The 1,356-nt window shown below is 42.0% G+C and overlaps 1 long non-coding RNA gene across 1 annotated transcript in view; it reads right to left on the bottom strand.

The window, feature by feature from the left end:
• The window catches only part of LOC117809731, an 8,472-nt gene continuing 7,116 nt past the window's right edge, over positions 1-1,356 (bottom strand). Inside the window, exon 3 of the long non-coding RNA XR_004630611.1 lies at positions 1-1,356. This exon is cut by the window's right edge and continues 991 nt beyond it. This is a non-coding gene — a long non-coding RNA (uncharacterized LOC117809731).

Below are 1,356 nucleotides of genomic sequence, written 5' to 3'. Positions count from 1 at the left end.
TGATTAAAACATGTGGTCTGTTTTTAATTGATGTCATTTAGAAAAAGAGAAATGAAAACATGATGTTTATTATCTCAGCGGTCGGGGGAGTGGCCTTCTGTTTGGTTTCAGACTGACTCTCATCATGATTACATGTGGAGGACTTTAGATCAGGTTCTTATCTCGTACAGGTTTTCTTCTTTATTTACAGACTCTGATGAAGGACCGGGTGTCTTTGAAACCGCTGTAATAAATAAAGTTTAAAACAACTTCACTGTCAGGTAGAGTCCTCGTCTGAACCAGCTTCATCTGAAGACTCATATCACTCTTTGTTTTCATGTCAGGGTTTCTCTCCACTGCAGCGGCTTCATGTGACGGAGGTCCTGATCACAGGTGGAGGATCAGTCAGGTGGTGAAGGAGCAGCCAGGTCACATCACCTGAAGCTAGCCTCAGAGACCGTCAACGCAAACAAAACCAATGAAGTTCAAATGAAGGCTGAAAAAAGACGAGAGAAGAGACGCTCACTGAGGGAGGAAACACCACACCTGTCAGTCAGAGTTCAGGGGTCACGTGACCCTCCTCTGGGTCACATGACTCAGGTGTCTCAGTGAAGAGGGGACAGGTGGAGTGAAGCGAGTCCTGATGCTCGGATCTGATGAAGAGACAAAAAGCTGAAAAACCAGCTGATGACAGAAACACCTTTGCTAACGTTAGCTTACTAAGCTAACGTTAGCACTGAGCTACATTAGCTCATTTTTAAACTAACCTGTTCGCTGTTATTCCCATCGTTAGTGGCTCTTAGCGTCGGTGCGATGCTAATCTTGATCCTGTCTGTTATATAAGACCACATTAGCTTAGCCTCACTGAGTAGATTTGTGCTAGGTAATGCTAAGCATCGCAGCTATCGGTTTTAATGTTGAAACCTTTATGATAATTAGCTTTATAGCAGACAGTTAGTGTCATGGTTTTAGCTCGTTAGCGTTCCTGGTTGTTATGATTCATTTGGTTAGCATTAGCATAAACTGAACGCAAACACAGACGGTTTTATGAGCTAGCTTCATAAATAAAGCTAATATTGGTGCTACATTAGCAGTGAGCTGCACTGGTTTCTGTTAGCCCATTACAGCTTAGTGTGTTAGCTTAAACTCTGAAATAACCAGCTTCATTATGTTAGCTAACATTAGCAGTGACACCGTTAGCTCTTCTTTTGTGCTAACTGCCAAACATTAGCTTAATGTTAGCTTACATAAGCTACTGTTTACAGTTAGCGGTGCTAGCTACACACCACTGAAGTTTATAATATTAGCAAAAATAGCTGTGAGCTGTTTTAGCATCATCTCTGTTCTACTTACATCAGAATTTGCTTCGTTAGCATG

Source organism: Notolabrus celidotus, unplaced genomic scaffold (genome assembly GCF_009762535.1).
Source record: "Notolabrus celidotus isolate fNotCel1 unplaced genomic scaffold, fNotCel1.pri scaffold_384_arrow_ctg1, whole genome shotgun sequence".
Lineage (NCBI taxonomy): Eukaryota > Metazoa > Chordata > Actinopteri > Labriformes > Labridae > Notolabrus > Notolabrus celidotus.
Note: the sequence above shows the minus strand (reverse complement) of the source record. Positions and strands in the feature narration are given on the sequence as shown.